The following is a 21,664-nucleotide window of genomic DNA, read 5'->3' as shown; positions in this document are numbered from 1 at the left end:
ATAACAATAAACCTTCCTGGATTTCTTCTGTGTGTCTCTTTGTGCTCAGGCATGCATCAGGAAGTTTCCAGGTGTTTGTAAGTTTTCTCTGGTTGATTTCTACTTTCACAGCACGATGGTCGATAGTTTAAATTTGGTGAATGGAATGCTTTTGTGTTTACTTAAGCAGGCTTTGTGGTGGACTAGTATGTGGTCTGTCTATGAGAAAGTTCCCTGCACCACTGAGAACAGTGTACTCCGCTGGGAGAGGGCAGAAGCCTCTGTGGATACCCACTGAGTCCATGTTTCAAAGATGAGGTTCACCTCTGATATTTCTGTGTTGAGTTTTTGAGGTCAGCCACCATGGTTGTGTTGGTGCTTATTGGACTATTTGAAACTACATGGCATTTCTCCATTTGTATTTTTAAATTTTGAATTATGATAGCAATATTTACTACATGGACATTTCAGGGTGATTAAATAAGCTAAAATAGTAGGGTGGATAATTAATGGTCAGTGCACAGGAAGCGACAGTTAATGGGTATTGAAGAGCGGGGAGGAGGAAAAGGAGGAGGAGGGTGGTGATTCCACATGAGCAGGCGTTCCTTGCCTAGTTAGGGACAGGTTCCACCTCTTGAGTTCTTGAGTCAAAATACATAAAATGATGAAATAACAATGAGAAAGAACTACTCACTCATTTTGGTTTGGTTTTAAAACCACCTCAGTTTTTAGAGCAAGAGTGATTAAATTAAATTCAGGGAGCCAGGCCCAGGAGGGGAAAAATATAGAACTGGAGCAGCTGCTTTTGACTGACACCTCCTGAATATGCAGGAGTGGCGGTACAGCACTCTGATCTCTCCTTCTGCCTGACCTCGTGTACAGTGCACCTTTGGAGAAATGCATCACTGCTCAAGATTGGATTGTGGGTCCCAGCCATGTGGCCCTGTCCCTTTATGGGCGACAGTAAGTTGTCGTACATCGCCCTCCGGGCGGCGGTCTCTTACTCTAAGCATGACAGGAGAGGCCCTGAAAGGGTTGCACACAAGCACTGGACACCCTTGACGTCCCTGTGAGCTGAACTGTGGGCAAAGCTCCAGTGCGAACTGCGTCTGCGCACTGCATTACTCCCGGCAGTCAGCTTCCGGGACTGTTGTTTGGGGCGGGGCAAATTCTCTTTAAGACTCTCGATCATTTTGAATGATAGAATATATGGAAGGAGGCCTCTCAGACCGAAGGCTGAAAGAAAGTGGTTGCTGCCACCTGATTTGAACTACTGCGAATCTCACAGGATCTCCTGGGAAAATCTAAAGCCAAAGAACTGTAATATTCTGTGACACTCTAGATGCCCAATTCAGCAAATCGACTGAGAAAATAATTTGGAGCTGTGGATATGTGGCACATTGAATTGGATCAAGGAACAGGAGTCCGGAGAAGTACAAAGGTCCACACCGCCCTGGTTTTGTGCCTTAGGGTACCGGACATTTCCCGGTGAGTTTGCCGGGAAGCTGCAAGAGTCAGAATAGATTGCGAGTGGAGATAAATCTGCAGTAATTGTGTTGGGACGTTGCATGCATCCCTTAGGTAGTTTTATTTATTATCATGCTTGCTGATCGTATGCAGAGCGGTCTGGACGCTACACAGGGAGATTTTATTTCTAAAAATGATAAAGTGAGCAGTCTATGCATTTAGCACGAGCTCTTTAAAATTCTGCCTTCTTTCCAAGTTGCAATCGTCATAGCCATGGCCGTCCTGCAGACCAGCACGCTCCCAGTCTCGGCTCTGCTTCTCCTGAGGTGGATCCTCCTGGGCTCCCCGCGGCCTCCAGCCTTCTTATTTGCCCCCCTCCTTTCTCCCTCAATCAGGCATCTTTTGCCGTCCCTCTGGGATCCTCCTCCTCCGCCTGGGAATTCGCACCGACTCTCTTGCTGTTTGTTACGGAAGCCCTCCCAGGTGTGCCCTGCCTCTGTGAGACCCACTCCTCTGAGGTCGGTCTCCCAGCAGCTCCTCATCAGTCCTCTCGCTTTTCACTCCACACTCCCGGGCATCTGCTCTCCACGCCCCTGCTTAATGCTCTCCTCCGTGAGACCGACGTGACGTGCGCACCACGGCGCCTGGTGACTCTTTCTGCCCTCTAGCGCAGGTTAACTCGTGGCTTCAGCGCCCTGGTGGAAATGTTTTCCTCCCTTGGCTTCCATCAGATCACTTTTTTTCCGCCTGAATGAGTGTCTTTGGGGTTGGTGTTCAGCCGCCTTTCCCTAGAGGCTGTGGGCTTCCTTCTCATCTCTCTCTCCCACCCTTCTGCACTCTTCAGCCTTGGGGTTGTCCTGCCTTGCTAGCTCGGTGTTTGGAGACAGGACCCAAACCTTGGTCCGAAGCCGTATGTGTCCGTCCAGCAGACCTTCGACGGCATCCTTCCCTTTCCGCTCTGCTCACGTTACCCCTGCGCAGACGCACAGCTCTCCTAGTGCTACCTCACTTCCTCCCGTTAGTCACTTGGACGCAAAGCTTCACGTTCGCCTCTGACCAGCACGGTTCCTGATCTCTGCCCTAACTGAGCCTTCAAAGCTTTCTGGTTTTTCCTACCCGCGCTCTGAATCGTGGAAGCCAGTACTAACTACATCCCTTTCTCGTTTCCCTCATTCTTTCTTTTCAGATTTACTGACCCATGTTTTCCAAAACCGCAAAATGATTTGGCCGCTTAATGAGAAATGTTCAGTATTTCTCCATTTTTGCAAATTTAGGATAAATTTGAAGTTTCTCACCCTAAAGATCTGGAGCTTCTAATAGCACATAAAAACCATGTTGAAAGTTTTTGCGTGATCATTTTGTATACTTGGTGGAGGTTCTAACCCAATGTGATGTTCTAGGTTCCTAACACACCTACATTCTAAATTGATATTCCCTCTCTGTTTCCCTGACTCTTCTTCCTAACTCTAAGCATTCAATTCTTTATGACCTATCAAAGGATATTGCCAGTGTGCCTATAAAATTTTCTTTGACCTAAATAAGAGGTAGAGACCATTTAACCTTTGGAAACATTTTGCTTGTGTTTTGCCAGTTGTTAGATGCTCCCTTGTAGTCCAGGATGCCTTGCACTTATTTGGGTTGTAGTTATCCATTGAAAATTACCTCTAAGTAATACACCATTTCCTTTGGCTTCCTTCATGCTGCATAGGAGGGTGCTTTATGATAAAGATTCACTACATTTATGGAAAGAGGGAGGCTCTGGAAGTACAGAAAATGTACCTTTCTGTTTCCTCTGATGCTTTTTAAAATATGTTGCTTTGGAGAAGCTCTTTTACAAATCTTGAATCTCAAAGATCTCTTTTAAAATGGAGATTTTCTAGATATCTCATAGGCTTCTTTTATAACTTAAGCAGAAGCACACACATAAAGTACCTCACATAGTGAAAGAGCTCATGGTAGCACTTACGACTGCTGAAAAACTGAGAATTTAATAAATGAGCAAAGAAAAGTGTCGAGGTAGTCTTATAGTTTTGGACTATAAAACTATACTAAAATGTTTACTTTTTGTCTTATAAGCACGTTGGTTAGATCACAAAATATGCACAATGAGGAACATAGCTGATGTGATGAAGAAGCCGATTCCAGTTCACCTATGAAAAACTATAAATATGTTTCTGGTTCACTTATTTGCTCATACAAGATGAGGATGTTCAATCTATTCCAATTCTTCAAATTTAGAAGTGATACTTCAAGTACAGTTTAAAATTTTTCATCTATGAACATCCTATAATTTCACTATTTCTTTGAATTCAATTTAAAATTTAATCTCTAATGCAAAATTAACATTAGTTATTTGGAAAATAATGGATATTGTATGCAGCAAGTTTTCCACAAAACTTATACAGTAAGATAGAAATACAGCCAAACTTTTCCCATTTCACAATTCTTCCTTTGAGGATTCCAATTTTGCTTTGTCTTTACTCTTCCTTATATTTTGCATTATTTTACCCTACACTGACATGGGCATAAAAGCCTTGCAAACTGACCTTTTTAAAGAATCACTTTGCTCTGACAAGGTGTAAGTATTTCCTTCTGTAATACGCTGGATATTTCACAGCAATACAGTTCTTTGTGTAGAGTAGCAATTGGCAAATTCTAGTGCATGGGTCTCTAGAGTGCCGGAGATTTTCTCCGGTGCTCTGTAAGGTCAAAATAATTTTACATTGGCACACCAAATACTCATTTCCTTTTTCATTCCCACATAATGAAGTAGCTCAGACACCACATGACAAACAGGATGTCACTGCTCTGACTCTGGGCACGTGTGCTGAGATGTTCACACAGTGTTTGAATTTTTATGGTAATCAGCAGCGGATCTAATCCATACAAAAAAGGTTCATTGGAGCCTTTTTCTTTAAGATGGTAACACGTTTTGGTGAAAAAAATAAATGACAACCACTCAGAGAATGAAAAATGGAGCTAAAATAAGATAGCTAATTGAGAATGAAAAAATCTGGGACTTTCAGCATTAAATTTTCAAATTCATATATCAATCCCATGTAATTAAAGACACATATAAACATAAACATTGGTCGAGAGGCAAGATTACAGTTATATTCACAGATGGAATAAAGACTCTTTAATATCTATGTTGGTTCTTCCGTTTATCTCCCTCCTCAGTCTCAGTGTGTGCTGTCCTTGGCTCTGTGGTGCCTGAGATTTAACACCTGAGCATTTCCCAAACCTCCACCTCCCTTGAAATTCTTGTTGACCTATGGAGGTCAGACCTGGAGCTCAATAAAAACTTTCCATCAAAGGGCCAAAAAGAATTTCTACCTTTTCACTTACACTTCATTTCAGAATAACATCTTTCTTAAGTGTTGAAACAGCATTTAATTTAATTTTTTTTTCTTTTTATTGAGTTTATTGGTACATTCTAGGTATACAGTACACTTACATTCATTACTGGGATCTTGTACCTTTACATGACAGGTCTTGGTTCTCATTTTTCCCCTTGTCCCTGCCCTCCCTTCATCCCCTCCTCTCCTCCCCATTTACAAAGACTTTATTTCCATATTTTCATTTTCTCTTTTTTTTTTCTTTTCCCTTATTCCCTTTCCCCTACCCTGCCCACTTTCCCTACACCTTTAGCCCTTTTCTTCCTATTTCACATTGTTAATTATGTCATTAGGATCCTGTGTACTATTACAGTTTTTCACACCAGAGAAACTACTCAGTATTTATACTTGTGTGACTTATTTATTTCACTTAGGAGTATATCCTCAATATGTATCCATTTTCCTATGAATGACTCTTAATTTCTCATTCCTTATGGCTGAGTAGTATTCCATTTTATAGAAAAACCACATCTTCTTTATTCAGTTTCCAAATGAGGGGCAAATGGGCTATTTCCATGCTTTAGCTATTACAAACTGTGCTGCTATAAAAACAGGTGGACATATGTCACTGTGATATGATTCTTTTAATTCTTTTGGAAAGATATCCAGCAGAGCTATTGCTAGGTCAAATGGAACCTCTAGTTCCATCTCTTTGAGGTATCTCCATATTGATTTCCATAGTGGTTGCACCAGTATGCACTCACACCAACAATGCAGAAGGGTTCCTTTCTCCCCACAACCCCACCAACATTTGTTATTGTGTGATTCCTTGATAGCAGCCATTCTTTGTGGGGTGAGGTGGAATCTCAGTGTTGTTTTAATCTGAATTTCTTGAATGACCAGTGATGTGGAATATTTTTTCATATATTTGCTTGCTGCTTTTACTTCTTTGAGAAATGTCTGTTTATTTGAAATGCCCATTTTTGAACTGGGTCTTTATGTTTGGGGGTGCTGATTGTTTTGAGCTCCTTATATATTCTAGATTATAGTCCTTTGTCTGAGGAGCAGCTGGTAAAATTTTTTCCCACATTGTAGGTGATTTCTTAGTTCTGTTGATGCTTTCTTTTGCAGTGCAGAAGATTTTAATAAAATGAGATCGCAGTTGTTGATTCTTTCTGCTAGTTCCCGTGCTACTGAGGATTTATTCATAAAGTCTTTTCCTATGCTAATGTCTTCCAGAGTTCTGCCTAACTCATCTTCCACCAAGTTTAGTGTTTCTGTTTTAGTATTTAGATCTTTAATCCACTTGGATTTTAATTTAGTGCATGGTGACATATAAGGGTCTAGTTTTAATCTTTGGCAGGTTGAGATCCAGTTTTTCCAACACCATTTATTAAAGAGGCCATCCTTACTCCAGTGGGGATAGTCAGCTCCTTTGTCAAAGATGAGGTAGCTGAGCACATCTGGACTTGTTTTTATGCCTTCCAATCTGTTCCACTGATCCTCAGGTCTGTTTCCTTGCCAGTACCATGCTGTTTTTATCACAGTGGCTTTGTAGTATAGTTTCAAATTGGGAATTGTTATACCCACTGCCATGTGTCTGTTGCCTAGGATGGCTTTTGCTATTCTAGGTCTCCTATGGCTCCAAATGAATTCTTGGATTCTTTTTTCTAGTTCTGTGAAATATAGTATTAGAATTTCAATTGGCATTGCATTGAACCTATATAGCTGTTTTGGTAGTATGGCCATTCTTCCTACCCAGAAGCAGGGGATATCTTTCCATTTTCTCATATCCTCTTCAATCTCTTTTTTCAGAGTGCTGTAGTTTTCAATGTAGAGGTCTTTTGCTACTTTTGTTAGATTGATTCCTAGATACTTCATTTTTTTTGGATGCTATTGTAAAAGGAATTGTTTCCCTAATTTCTCTCTCAGTGAGCCTGTTATTTGTGTACAAGAAGGCTATTGATTTTGGGGTGTTGACCTTGTATCCAGCTACTCTGCTAAAAGTGTCAATTAAGTCTAGAAGTCTTTTGGTGGAGTTTTTTGGGTCTTCAATGTAGAGTATCATATCATCAGCAAATAATGACAGTTTAACTTCTTCCTTTCCTATCTTTATTGCTTTAGTTTCTTTCTCTTGTCTAATTGCTATGGCTAATGTTTCCAGAACTATATGGAAGAGGAGTGGTGATAGTGGGCATCCTTGTCTTGTTCCTTATTTTAACTTGAAGGTTTTCAGGTTTTGGCCACTTAATATGATGCTGCCTGTTGGTGTTTCATAGATAACCTTTATTAAGATGAGATATATAGCATCTATTCCAATTTTTTGCAGGGTTTTTATCATGAATGGGTGTTGAATTTTTTCAAATGCTTTTCTGCATCTATCAAGAGGATCATATGGTTTTTGTTCTTGACTGTGTTAATATAGTGTATTACATTTATTGACACGTATGTTGAACCTTCCTTGCATAACCTGGAATAAATCAACTTGGTCAGGATGTATAATCTTCTTGATGATTCTCTGTAGTATGTTTGCTAGTATCTTATTAAGGATTTTTGCATCTATATTCATTAAGGAAATTGGCCTGCAGTTCTCTTTCTTAGTTACATCTTTCCCTGGTTTGGGAATCAAAGTGATACTTGCTTCCACGAACGAATTTGAAAGTATTGCTTCCCTTTCAATTTCATTGAAAAGTTTGGAGAGTAATGGCAGTAGTTCTTCTCTAAATGTCTTATAAAATTCAGCAGTGAATCCATCAGGACCTGGGCTTTTCTTTGTTGGTAAATTTTTAATTACATTTTCAATTTCACTGATTTTAATGGGGGTGTTTAAAATGTTTTTATCTTCTTTGTTCAACTTTGGTAATTCATAAGTTCTAGAAATCTGTCCATTTCTTCTGTGTTTTCCATTTTTTTAGAGTACAGGTTCTCAAAGTAGGTATTAATGATCCTCTGGATTTCTGTTGGATCTGTTGTGACTTCGCCTTTTTCATTCCTGATTGCATGGATCTGAGCCTTTTCTTTCCTTTTTTTGATAAGGTTTGCTAAGGGTTTATCAATTTTATTTAGTCTTTCAAAAAACCAATTCTTTGATTCATTTATTTTTTGTAACGTTTTCTTAGTTTCCATTGCATTGATTTCTGCTCTAGTCTTTATAATTTCCTCTCTTGTTTGAGCTTTGAGTTTTTCTTGCTCTTGTTTTTCTAGGAGTCTAAGATTCATCATTAGGTTGTTTATTTGAACTTGTTCTAATTTCCTGGTGTGGGCATTCAGTGCTATGAATTTTCCACATAGAACTGCTTTCATTGTGTCCCATAGATTCCTGTATGCTGTACTGACATTTTCATTTATTTGTAAAAACTTTCTGATTTCTTCTTTAATTTCCTCTGTGATTCATTGATTGTTCAGGAGAGTGTTGTTCAATTTTCATGTGTTTGTGAAGTTCCTATGGTTTCTTATGCTATTGATGTCCAGCTTTATTGCACTGTGATTTGATAATATACAGGGAATAACTTCAATTCTTTTGCATTTATTCAAACCTGTTCAGTGAACTAGTATGTGATCTATCTTGGAAAATGACCCATGTGCAGCTGAAAAGAATGTATATTCTGATTTTGTGGGGTGGAACACTCTATACACATCTAATAAGTCCATGTGTTCAAAAGCTTGGTTCAGTTTTAGTATTTCATTGTTGATTTTTTGCCTAGATGATCTTTCTATTTGTGATAGTGGGGTATTTAAATACCCCACTACAATTGTATTAGTGCTTATTTGGTTTTTCATGTTACTTAATATTTGTTTTATATAGTTGAGGGCATTTATATTTGCTGCATATATGTTTATGATTGTCATCTCTTACTCTTGAATTGTTCCCTTTACAAGGATATAGTGGCCTTCTTTGTCTCTCTTAGTCAGTTCTGGTTTGAAATTTACTTTGTTTGAAAATAAGATTGCTACCCTTGATTTTTTCTGGGCTCCTGTCATGTGGAGAATTGTTTTCCACCCTTTCACTTTCAGTCTATGGGCTTCTTTTTGCATTAGGTGTGTTTCTTGTATACAACATATTGTTGGATTTTGCTTCTTAATCCATTCTATTTCTCTTGATTGGTGAATTGAGGCCATTGACATTGATAGTTATAACTGATATGTACTGGCTTGTTATTGTCCTTTTGTTGACTCTTTTTAATTTTTTGCCCTCTCCTTTTAGTTTCTTGCCTTGATTATTTGATTTGCTCTGTTGGGCCTCATGGTGTTGTGATCTTCATTGTCTTTTTCTAGGATATTGTTTAGAATTCCTTGTAGTGCTGGTTTGGTATTTGTTCTTTGTCATAGAAGTATCTTATTTCCCCATCCATTTTGAAAGAGAGCTTTGCAGGATATATCAGGCTAGGTTGGAGGTTGTTTTCTTTTAGGACTTGAAACACCTCACTCCAGGCTCTCCTTGACCTGAGGGTTTGTGTTGAAAAGTCTGCTGTGATTCTGATGGATCTCTTTTAGTACTTGAAATATCTCATTCCAGGATCTCCTTGCCCCAAGGATTTGTGTTGAATAGTCTGCTTTGATTCTGATGGGCTTTCCTTTATATGCGATTTGTTTCTTTTCTCTTACAGCTTGTAGTATTTTGTTCTTCTGTTGGGTTTCTGGGATCTTGATTATTATATGTCTATGTGTAGATTTTTTTTTATCATGGCTAGTTGGAGTCCTATATGCCTCACTTATCTGTATGTCAAATTCTTCCCCTCCGTTTGGGAAGTTTTCGGTCATTAATTCTGTGAGCAGCTTTTAAAAGTCATCTGCATTTTCTCCTGCTACTTCATGGATTCCTATCAGTCTTATGCTATTCTTCTTTGCATTATCTAGGAGGTGTTGGACTGATTTCTCATGATCCCTTACTGGTAGCATTTAATTTTAGGTAAGACAGATTGTAGAATGAGATAAAGATAAAATTTCTTCAGTTAATGAGAAGATACAACAAGAAAAAGTACCAAATCCAGTCCTATCATGATCATTTTATTGGTTTCACTCATACCTACTGAAACATCCTTGAATCTGTATCTGTTAACTCAATACATATATAAGAGTGATAAAAATAAAGCCCAGCCCTTGAAAGCAGCATGTTAAAAACCCTGAAATAGTGCCTCCTCCAGATAAGACCTCTCATCATTTCTGACCCTGTAATGGTGGCAGTGTCTGCTTTACAAAGAAGATGGTTTCTCTGAGAGCTGGAGCTCGTTTGGAATCTAAACTTCTATGTAGGTGAAGGATGGACCCTACAATTGCAAAGCCAACATAGTGCATTTTCTATTACTGATGGACTGCCAAGTCACTTACAGTAGTAGGGCAGACCAAGCAGGTACTATACTCATCTCATCTGTGTCATTATCCTTTGCAAAGGCAAAACACTCTGCTAGTTCTTTCCTCCAAAGGAGGAACAGATGGAGGAGAAGAGAGACACACAGAGCACGATCTGCTCTTGAAGGGTGAGCAGAAGCCTCCGCCTTCATGTCTGCTGCACATGGCCAAGGCTCCCGTATACCTGGACTCCTTCGAGGCCTGCAGCAGGTTCACATGAGAAGTACAACACATGGATTCTCAAATCCAAAACAGTTCTTAGAAGTTTATCCTAAAGAGAAAGCACAGCCTCTGATGCTGCAGTGGCTGAGTCCTTTAATTACATGTTGTGGGGATCTTAAGTCTCACTGGCCTTTGAAGGTCCCATCTGTAAACTGGGAAGTAGCAGTGGTATCAGTGTTTTCTTCAAAGGTTTCCTGAGGAGGTGAGATTTGTCCATAAGTATAGTGCTTAGACCAAGGCAGAGCATAGAACAGGTGCACGGTTCACAAAATAAATACAAATCTTCATTTAAGAGGCCCCAGTCTAGGTGGATGCTGGTTCACATTCGGGCTCTGGGACTGTGGAAGCACTGAGTCTCTGCCCTATCTGGACAGGAGATTCGGTAGAAGAGCACACCCAGTCTAGGGATGCTGGTTCACACACGCGCTCTGGGACTGTGGAAGCACTGAGTCTCTGCCCTATCTGGACAGGAGATTCGGTAGAAGAGCACCTACCTCATCCTGTTCCAATCAGCAGTGGAAGGGTGAGCACAAGAAAATCATCCAGTGGAGCCCAGCAGGTGGCATTAAAATTGTTCTGATCTTTTGCACTCATGCATAATTAATACTTTTGAACTTTCCCTGTAAATTTTTTGTCTGCCTTCACCATCTTAGTGATGTCTACTTGCAGAAATCATTATTTCTATGTTGTTTAAATACTTTGCTATCCTTTCTCTGAATCTACTCTTATGTTCTAGTCTAATTTACTTTTCCCAAATACTGTATTAGATTTTCCCCAAATAGCATATTATTTCTTTACTGAACAACCTTCACTGAATATGAAATACAGCTCAGACTCTGGCCTGACAAATGAGATCTTCCATGTGATGACCTTGTCCAACCTTTCTAGAGCTTCCCTGCACTTCCAGAATATCTCCACCTTTAGCTGTCTTTGACTTTCTTTATACTATTACCTTTACCTGAAATTTGTCATCTGATCCTTCTGTTACATTATTTTAAGGCCCATTGTGAATTTGGCTTTCTTCTTAAGTGAGTTCCCTGACAGTCCTCCCCACAACATTAAATCATTTTTTAAATCCCACTGGAACATTTTGATTCTCCCTTCAGTGTGGTGATTAGACGTTTTCAGAGCTGAGTATTTGTTTTATCAAAACCACCACTCAGTCACTGTGCAAGTTGCAAGTGTAAATGGATGACAAGTACCTTCTTCCTTTTCTGAGCTCTGAATGGTGATGATTGAAGCACATTAACTCTGTTCAGTAAATTTTTGTTGCTGTGAAGTTGCTTACACAGAGGCTGAATCTTCCTAGGAACTCATGTCAGCCTGCAATTTGCCTCCTCTGGCTTCTGTCCATCCTGGCAGCAAGCACAACCCACACAGGCTCCATCTCCAGCAGAATTTATCCCTGATAGCCGGCTACACTTATCAGAATGCAAAATTTTATGATATGAAGGTTCTCATTCTCAAACTTATTTCTCCAGGTGAAATAAGTGAATTCAGAGAATAAATATTTAGTGTTGTGTGCTAAAGTCCACAAAAATAAAATGTATGTTTCTGTGGAAAAAAGACCTGACCTCGTTTTATTTTTGTGTCATTCTTCCACAGAAATAAACAGATTCTTACTGAAAGAAAGTAGAATGTTTTCTATTAGATACTCTGACATTTTAAAGATATAGTTACAGTACTATATCAGGTGAAGACATCATATAATTTCTGTCTTTCCTTAATTTTTCCAGAATCTAAATACCAGTTTTAAGGTGTATCAAAATATGCAGTAAAAGTTTAAAATTTTTAAAAATTATATTAAAAACACATTGGTATTAATCTTCATCAAAATATTACCCTTGTTTCAAACACATCTCATCATCCTTGCCGCCATTTTCTGAAGTAATTCTGTGACAGCTTCCACCAACTTTACAAGGTGGAATAAAAAATGCAGTGAATTCTGCTCTCAGCGCCATCTAGTGGAAAGGCATGTATGTACCACCTTACACCTTACTGAAAGGATCTGCCACATCTGGCTTCTGGGACACGTTTTGAAAAGATTCTGGACCAAAAGCAGCCATGACAGCATTAAAGATATTCACAAAAGAGGACTTTGGGAATGGCTTCAGAATATGGTTAGTGTGTCTGAAGTGAAGAGGAATATTTTGAGAAGAATTAATGGCAATGTGTCTTGCACTGTAATATGTTCTCAAAATGTATGTATTTACCATACTTCCAATCATACCTCGCAAATGTTCTTTAAAACATATCAAAACTTTAATAATGTACAGTGAAATCCTGCTAATTTTCTTCCACATTTCTTCCCTCTTAGAGAAAATTTGCATAGTGACCCATTTTACCCCTTTTTTATGGGTAGCATGCAAAGTATAAACAAATAATCCAAAATTAGACCTCTTTTAGATATTCATAAGAACTAAAATTTGCAATAAAATTAAAAGATTCCTCGATTTTATTAGCATCACCTCTGACTTGTAATTACTTCCACATTATCCCAGTATGTGCACGTGGTTGATTGTGCAAAAGGCTAAGTGATTTACATGATAAAACTCGATTTGTTATCTATTGAAGCTTTAGTTTGAATTTACATATATTTAAGATACACACAGTAATATTTAGATTTACATATTTGTTATGTCGGGATTATCAAATTTAAGCTAATTAACATTACATGATAAAACTCGATTTGTTATCTATTTAAGCTTTAGTTTGAATTTACATATATTTAAGATATACACAGTAATATTTAGATTTACATATTTGTTATGTCGGGATTATCAAATTTAAGCTAATTAACAATTCCATCATGGTATAAAGTTGACTTCTGTGTGAGTGTGTGTGTGTGTGTGTGTGTGTGTGAGAGAGAGAGAGAGAGAACATTTAAAACTTTCTTTCTCAGAAAATTGCAGGTGGACAGTATAATAGGTAAATACATGGAGAGACAGATGTCCACAAACAAGGCCGCTGGATCACATGGTATTTATATTTTTAATTTTCTGAGAATCCTTCATATTTCTTACCATAATGACTGTGCCAGTTTATATTCCAATCAACAGCACCGAGTTCCCTTTATCTAAATCTTTGCCAACACTTATTATTTGAATTTTTGACAATAATCATCAGACAGATATGACATCTTCTTGTGATTTTAATTTCATTTCCATGATAACTAACAATGTTAAGTGAATACATTGTATTGCCTATTGGTCAACTGTGTGTCTTTTTTAAAAACTTTTTAAAATTTGGGTACTTTTTAAAATAAGGTGTATGAGTTTCTTATATGTTTCAGATATTTGTCTTTTGTCAGTATGTGATGCGCAAATATTCTCTCCCATTTCACAGGTTGCCTGTTTATTTTGTTGATTGTGTCCCTTTCCCTGTTCAGGACAGCAGAAGGACACCTGGACATCTTCTGTTGCCTGTATTTTTGACATCCACAAAGTCACTGGCCTGACCATGGTCAAAGAGCTTTTCTCCTATATTTTCTTTTATAATTCTTACAGTTTGGGGCCTCATGTTTAAGTATTTAATCTATTTTAAATTGTTTTTTGTGTATGATCGAAGATAAAGTTCCAATGTAATCATTTTGTCTGTGCATATGTTTCCCCACACTGTTTACAGAGGAGACTATGTGCTCCCATTGTGTTTCTGTGCTTTTATCAAGGATTAACATCGATTTTTCTTGGATTCTTAGAATTGCCAAAAAGGCTGAAATCCCCATCAGTCTGCTAAGAAATGATCTGGGTGGGTTTCATTCCGTGACCTAACCTGTGTATGAAGCCATTTACCTCAAATTTCCTAAACCGGAAATACAAATATGACCTTTTGAAAGGGTTTTCAAAGTCAGAGGGGAGCCACATCGGAGCGGACTGTAGGGAAGGTGACAGTGTGCCTTTTCTCTGTGGTGACCAGGTACCACTGTGTGTTCCCCGCTCATCCCCTCTGGGCTTGGAGGACCGTGTTGTCAGAGGCTCCCACAGAACACTGGATGCTGAGCTTCTAGACTGAGGTCTTCTGCCTCTCAAAGGCCTTTAAAACAAAGTTACCACTCTGAGAAAACTGAAACATCAGACTGTAAATTTATGTGCCTTTTTTCTGCATCCTAGGAAAAGATTTTGAAGATGCACCAGCTTCAAAGGAAGCTAAAGGTAACTTTGCTATCCTGAGCTCTTTTTCATGTTTCCTCTCAAGACTGTGATGTTTTCTCTGTCTTATTTTATTCAAATATTCCTGACCTAGTTGCCAGCTTTTTTAAGCAAAGTGTACACAGTTAGACATATTTTTCTTAATAAAATGTTCTTTTATTATTTAGATAATATATTTTCTCTCATACTAAATAGGCTGGTTAGGCACTACTTATGTATTCATCATTATCAGGAGCACCTACCGACTAATCCACAGGAGTATTCCTTCCAAAACATCATGGCATCAAGGGTCAAAAAAATTACCCCTGTATCAAAGAGTAGAATACTGTCATTGCATCAAAGATGAGTTTCTATTAATAAAGATAAAACTACTGTACTAGCAGCGCTATCGTTAAAGAAGGAGAAAGGGGAGGAAGGGAGGAAGGGAGGAGGAAGGGAAAAGAGAGAGAAAGGCCAAGGGAAACAAAATGAAGAAAAGACACCAAACTTCCAAAATACAGGACAAATACTCAGAAAACCCTGTTTGATCAAACCTATGACCTTGATCAAATCTTTCCAGAAGAATATGTCTTCATCTGTATTGTGAGGGCTTGAACTGAATTGGTGGGGTTTTTTTTTTTTATCTTGCTTCCTGAAAAGTTGCCACAAACTCATGCTGAGTTTGACTCAGTATGAAATAGTATTTCTGTTCCACGTTCAACACTTTTGTGGATAATAATAGTTTGCTGAAGAATTGTTCTTGCCGTTAAAGTATAAATTCTGTGACAAAGTCCACACTTGCCTGCCAATATGAAACACACTGCAGAGAAGAGTCAAAAAGGAAATGAATATGAATACAGTCTATATTGACACAGTACTAAGACAGTCTTCCAGAAAACTCTTCACCTTTTGTAGGCATGTACATTAGTATAGTCATTATTGTAGAGATCCTCACCAACTACTAAGAGTCAAAAAGGAAATGAATATGAATACAGTCTATATTGCCACAGTACTAAGACAGTCTTCTAGAGAACTCTTCACCTTTTGTAGGCATGTACATTAGTATAGTCATTATTGTAGAGATCCTCACCAACTAAAAAGTAGAACTACTGTGCAAGCTACCAGTGCCACACTGAGCACAAATCTGAAGCGTGTATCACAGCAGAGCAGCACTTGCACTCCCGTATTTTCTGCCGAGCTGTTCACAGACAGTAGCCAAGATATGGAAGCAACCTCGGTGCCCATTAGTGGATGTATGGATAAAGAAAATGTGGTGAAGTTGTACAATGAGACGTCATACAGCCACAGAAAGAACACACTCTTGTCATTTGCAGCAACATGAATGGAAGGGGGCATCATTGTGTTAAGTGAAATCCCCTAGACACAGAAAATGGTCCTCGATCATTTGAGAAGGTCAATTTCATACAACAGAGTGGAGAGTATTCACTGGAGACCAGGAAGAGCTGCAGGGCAGGCAGAAAACAAGTTAAGACAAGGGCACCACAACACAGAGAGGAAGATTTACTTTCTATAGCCCAGAAAGGTCCCCACTAATGATCTGTTTTGGAGTGGCTGAAAGAGAAGAGTATGGAATGCCCAGGCCAGTAAAAAAATTGATGTTTGAGAGGCAGAGGGCTTGTAGCTATGTTGTATCCTTCCTATACTGGTACTCGGAGGAGCGGTGATCTCCTCTCGGGAAGCAAACATGGGCACTAGTTCTCACCTGCCAGTCTCCAGCACGCAGGGCCCAGTTGTCCTATCGGAGCAAGCATGTGGAGTGTGGCATTGCCTCTTCCGTTAGCTCTTCTCACTTTGCCTGTTAAACTTCATGCCGAAAGACTGAACAGAATCCAAAAACAAACCTGGCGGGTAACTAACTCATGTTTCTTTTGTGCTGTGGCCTTGTGTAGTCATGCTCAGAGCCACAAATGTTTCTGTAATATCCACGAGTGTTCATTTTTCTTATTTTTATGTGCACTAGAAGAAACTGAAGATGTATCTTCCTCAAAGAATCAGAAAAGTAAGTTCATAATTAGATCCAAACTATTAAATCGTCCTTCATGAAAGATGGTATATACAGACTTAAACTTTCAATCCTCTCTAGAAGTCCAGTATTTTAAGGAAAAAGATTTTTAGCATAGATATGAGAGTCACATTAAAATAAGTCACATATTTCAAGGACAAATTTGTCATTTTTGTGTCAGCCCAGAAGCAGCGTTGGGAAAATCAGGAGAGATGAGTGAAGTAGTCTCTATTGTAAGCCATTTCTACATAGCTCTGATGCCGGTACCCTAGCTCAGCCTTGCTTTGATGTGTGTTATATCTTCTGTATAATATATCAGTTGAACTGATATGAATTTTTTATATCAAGTACAGAAATGTAGAAAAAGGTGTTAGCAATTCAATTGCTTGAAAATTCACTTCTAAGATTCAAAGTTCTTTTTGATTTGTCTAGCTCTGCAGCAGCCTCTTCATATCCAATCTCTGGAACCCTTAATTTTGGAATGCAATCAGGGTTCACATGCAGTTACAGTACTTGGTGTTCAAGAGCCGCATTACCCCAGTGTGTTCAAATTAGACTTTTTGTTCAGGTGGTAAAGTAATAAATGTCAAATCCACGTGCACATTAAATAGAGTCATCCCTGGACAGATCCCAGGGAACAGTTCTGAAATGGATATAACTGAAGTCTGGGGCACATCCTGCTCTTATCATGTAGAACGAGACCTTTTTCTGAGGAAATGATGTCTGTGGTTTCGTCATTCCTTCTTATATAACATACAGGAAATTGCAAAACTGTCCTTTACAGTACTAAAGGCTTCTTCCCATTAATAGCTTACTCACTGATAAATATGGAGTGCCTGCCATGTTCCAAGTATTGATTTATATGCAGAGACTACTGTGGCAGATAAAAGAAACTCATTATAAACTTAATATACTCAGGTTGTGGGAAACATAGAGAAACATACCTATAGTCCAATTGTAATTTTAAGTATTATTGCAAAATCCATAAGAAAAGAAATTATAAATCAGCCTGAGATTGTTCCCGGTTTGCACAACAATGTCTCCCAACTGCTAGCCTACTGGTTTTAATCTGCTTCCATGTTGCATAAGCGCTCAAAACTTCTTATTTCATAAATAAATATCTAAACATAATTCAGTAGACAAGTAGATGGCTCCAGTGCCAGTTTCCAGATCGGGACATTGTGTTGTTATAGTTTTACAATAAGTTTCCATTAAAGGGAACTGAGTAGAAGTAACTCGGATATCTCTGTTATTTCTTACAATTATTCCTATGATTATTTCAAAATAAATTTTTTAATTAAAATTTTTAAAAAGAACATAGTTACTTTTAGCTAAAAAAAAAGACACCAGGTATTTTAAGTTTGTTTAGGGGATCCAGTTTTCAACTCATGAGATAGATTGGCAGCCTCCATCCTGGAGCCTCTTATGTGAGCTTTATAAACGTGTGTCCATATGATGTTCTCATTTCCAGCTTATGTCAGTTAAATAAGTGTGTCAGAAAAGTGCTCAAGGCTCAGCGGGAAGGGACTGCTTGTCTCCATCACTGTCTCATCCCTGGAGCTCATTCCCCATGCCAGGAGTGAAAGGAGGAGAGGTTCACTGCGCTGACATTCACGGGCTCCAGTCCATGCTCACCAGACTCACACAGAATAGCGCGGAACAGGGGTGTGGGGGAGGAAAGGTGCCAACACCAGGGTGGTGACTCGCTGAGACATAGGACACACACACACACACATCCGTTCCCTTGCATAGGATCAGACCATGTCCCGACATGTGCTCTGTGATGGCCACGCACACCCATAGATCCTGTACACAAAGCCCTGGGCTGTTCTCCCAGAGAACACCTGTAGTCTCGTCCACGAAGAGCTTACCAGTATTCTGGAAAGGATTCTAAGCAGCCCAAGTACGCTGACTCTAATTTTCACTTCTGTGAAGTTTGCCGCATTTGCCGTATGTACAAAGAGTGCAAGGCTCAGAGAGGTTTAGTAACCTGTTGGGAATTGTCGCCACCCCATCTCCCCACCTTCAAGCCTGCTCCCACTTGTATTCTGAACGCGTTAACACCTGTCATGCCCTCTTCCTTAGCCCCTATCAGTTTCTTCCAGTGTGTCTATTTGGATGGGTACAATGGCTACGGATTTCAGTTTCCTGTCTCTCCAGCACCACGCCCTGGGGAGAACAGCGGCAAAGCCAGTTCTCCAGGACAGAAGCGACAAGGACAGTAGACAGCTCGTGCGGGACCCTTACAAGTGCTCTGTGATTGGGAAAACGGGATCTCATCTGGCCCACGGTGATCCAGGAGATTGAAGGCATGCCATCCTGATAGCCTTTGAGACACTTTTCTCTTGTGCCTGGTGTAGAGACCAGATGTGGGCAAAGGGACTGAATAGTACGCAAACTTGTGGAAGGGTCTGACGCTGAAAATCTGTCATTAGTGTTCGCTGTATGAGAGGTGCCGCTTGCATTTTTCTGTTTCCATTCACTGCAAGGTTGTACACAAAGTTTACTTCATACTGGTCATTTTCAATGTGATTAACATATTTACAGAATGAAATTCTTGGCTTCAGTAGATACTGGTTTTGTAAAGGTAACATAGACTGCGCTCTAGTTTAAAGGATACAGGAGCTTAGGTGAAAGACTCTTTTGTATCATGTGGTATCTGAACTCAACTTATGTAACAAGTGAGTTCTGAATAGTTTCATTCTATTTGTGTCTATCCCTCTTGTAGGGGTGGTAATACTGCAGAAATGTCCAGGAGCTACAGCAGAGTGCTGTAGGTTCCTTGTGATTCTCTTATGCTGAGGATATCTCTGAACTTTAGAGTCAGTGAGATGAAGAGTCAACGCTGGATGAATCTTGCCTCTAAGATTCGTCTTGAGCTACAGTTAACACATTCACACCAGCCAGGCAACACAACAGGCAAGTCTGTTGCATCGTTTGTTTCAAATATAAGCAAATGACACGTAGAAACTTTAGATTTCTCCAGACTATGCCCTAATGACGATGTCATCTATGTGAAGCTTCAGATCATGAAATATGGATGACAAAAGTAAAAATATTTTCAGTTCGTGGAAGTGTTCACACTCTTTCTATGAAATTAAAGGCTTTCTTTTTCAAAATGGAAAAATATGAGAGCCACCAAACTTTAAAGAAGACATTTGAATTGTGGATGCTTTCATGCTTTACCAGCATTTAAGGCAATTGATAATCAGCACCTATGAAATCAACAGTTTTGACTTCACAGGAAATGACAATTATGGTTTTGTCTAGTGATAGAAATATGTTCTTTACAAAGTTTTGCTATCAGCTCTTAAGGTCATGTTTCTGTGATCTCTTATAATGTTTACAGTTGCAAAACCTTATGACAAAGTAACTCAGGAAATACATTATTTTTTCTGGCATTATAATTATCTTCATCAAAGGCTGACCTTGCCAGATCCTATATTATCCAGGTGAATTATTTTCAATGACTGCAACTAGCTATGGTTCTGAACACTCAAGTGATCAGTCAGCTTTGCTAAAAACCTTTAACCTAGGATATCTTATACTTTCATTATTAAAAATGGATTTGAGTGAGTTTTGTGAAAGAAGTTGCTCTCGGCCATCTGGCAGAGCTAATTCATACCACAAAAACCAACAGCACAATGAACTGGATTAATGACACTCTTTTATGGGGGCGTATCCTGGGAGTAATTTCAGGGCTGACTTACAAAGCCCCTTCATGTAGCTGGATAAACTTATGAGCAGGACAGTGAGCAGAGGTTAATGTTGAATTGCTCTTCTGCCTGTTCAACTCAACTGGAAAAGGAATAGAGTGTAAATACAGTAACTATTTTAAATTTCATAGAACAGAATGGCGTACCATCAAACGGTTAAGGTTCACTGACAAGTGGGCATCTGACTCTACACTGTCAGGCAACAGACTGTGTAAGACACACACAAAGCAATATATTCTGTCACCAGTGACCTCGACCTTGGAAGGTTTACTATGTGGACTGTGTTCATTTCTTCAAGTGTAAAACAGGGCTGTGACTTCACACAGCCTAATACTTCACACAGAAATGTGAGGAATGATCAAGTAGCTTGCTGTGTCTATGACATCGGGATACATTTCTGAAAAAATTCTTTGGGTTATGACATATTTTCCTCTGAAAATGTTTCTAGATTATGTTGTCACGTCTTTTCTGCTCATTTTGAAAATGATTTGATAAAAAGTAAAATAGCATACTTTTACTTAGAATTTAGGTAAACTGATTATAATGTAACTAATAATTGTTTAAATTCATCTGATTGAGATTACAATAAAGAAAAAGCTTTAGAACTATCATTCTAAACTGTCATCTGCTTCAATCAAATAAAATATAATCCTTTCAAGTTGATGTCTTATGTTTTAAAAGAAGACGATGGTTGGATCTTCTCTCTAATACCTCATTATTAATGTCACACTGACCATGAACACATACTCGTAATTTTTTTCTATTTTCAAAGTTGATGTAAGCTACCTTTCCAATACTACTCTGCACCACCTCTTACCCCCTTCTGAATGGTTGATGTTATAAAAAAATTTTTATTTCATCTAAGGTTTTCAACTTATGCTTGGTTTTCATAAAGTCTGAGAAAACTTCATTAGAATATAGCAAAAAAATTTTGTAATTATCCTAACAACAGTTGTTTCTACCTTGAATCATTCTCCTGTATCCTTGCTAAAAGTCATCAGAGAAGTATTCCAGAAATAATGCTATATATCTAGAGATTTGGGTTATTTCCTGTAGTATTCTTGCTGGAAAAAAGCAAAAGGAATAGCGAATATTACCGGTAGAAAAACCACCTAGTCCAAATGGAATACACAAAACAAAAAATGTTCCTAGAGGGGGCGGCGGATGTAGCTCAGTGGTGCTGCACCTGCCTAGCAATGCAAGGTCCTGAGTTCGATCCCCTGTACAGGAAAAAAAGAAGAATATAGTTGGTACTGAAAAATAGTTCCTAGATAAGTTCTAATATTTGTCCAAATTCATTGGTCATTTCAAAGCTGTACTTCAACCCTTTGAACCTTGCCTATCTTCTCAGGTTGTTATCACAAACCATGGCTAACTTTTACAGCATCTCTAGATACTTCTTTCAAATTATAACAAGTGTCAGAAATGTAACCCTCTGTGGAC

General features: G+C 38.8%; 1 long non-coding RNA gene across 1 annotated transcript; it reads left to right on the top strand.

The window, feature by feature from the left end:
• Positions 1-1,141: 1,141 nt before the first annotated feature.
• On the top strand, positions 1,142-20,715 carry LOC117286002. The gene is made up of 3 exons (XR_004517120.1): positions 1,142-1,467; positions 14,465-14,506; positions 18,591-20,715. It is a non-coding gene; the product is annotated as an uncharacterized LOC117286002 (long non-coding RNA).
• The last annotated feature ends 949 nt before the right edge of the window (positions 20,716-21,664 follow it).

This window comes from Fukomys damarensis, unplaced genomic scaffold (assembly GCF_012274545.1).
Source record: "Fukomys damarensis isolate Sample0158 unplaced genomic scaffold, DMR_v1.0_HiC HiC_scaffold_14, whole genome shotgun sequence".
Classification (NCBI taxonomy): domain Eukaryota; kingdom Metazoa; phylum Chordata; class Mammalia; order Rodentia; family Bathyergidae; genus Fukomys; species Fukomys damarensis.
The sequence above is the reverse complement of the archived record's forward strand: the minus strand, read 5'-3'. Positions and strand labels throughout refer to the sequence as shown.